Here is a 456-nt window from a genome sequence, read left to right as displayed (position 1 = left end):
CGGAGTCAAATAGAGGAAGCGAAAATGATATGTCTACTGACGAGTCTGATACCGAACATGGTGATGATAGTACAACGTCTAATGTAATTGGCGGATTTACGGCTATTAGAGCTGGGTTACAAGAGAACGGTTTGTTTGGTTTCCACTTTAGTTTTCTTATTCGATTACTATCACTAATAATAATAATAGTAGTATGTAAATCATATATTAAAATAAAGGAAATTTAGCAGCGCTTATGTATTCAATTTTGCGCAGGATATTACGATGATGGCGATCCTTTTTATACATGTGAGAATTGTGGAGCCTATATGTGGTTTGGAGAACGTGTGAATAAAAAAATAAAAAAAGGAAAGCCAGTTTTTTCAAAGTGTTGTCATCATGGAAAAGTTAAACTTCCTCTTCTCAAACCTCCACCGAATACGTTGTCATCGTTGGTCTATAATCACGATGATAGGA

Source organism: Capsella rubella, unplaced genomic scaffold, assembly GCF_000375325.1.
Source record: "Capsella rubella cultivar Monte Gargano unplaced genomic scaffold, Caprub1_0 scaffold_8, whole genome shotgun sequence".
In the NCBI taxonomy this organism is placed as follows: Eukaryota; Viridiplantae; Streptophyta; class Magnoliopsida; order Brassicales; family Brassicaceae; genus Capsella; species Capsella rubella.
Note: the sequence above shows the minus strand (reverse complement) of the source record.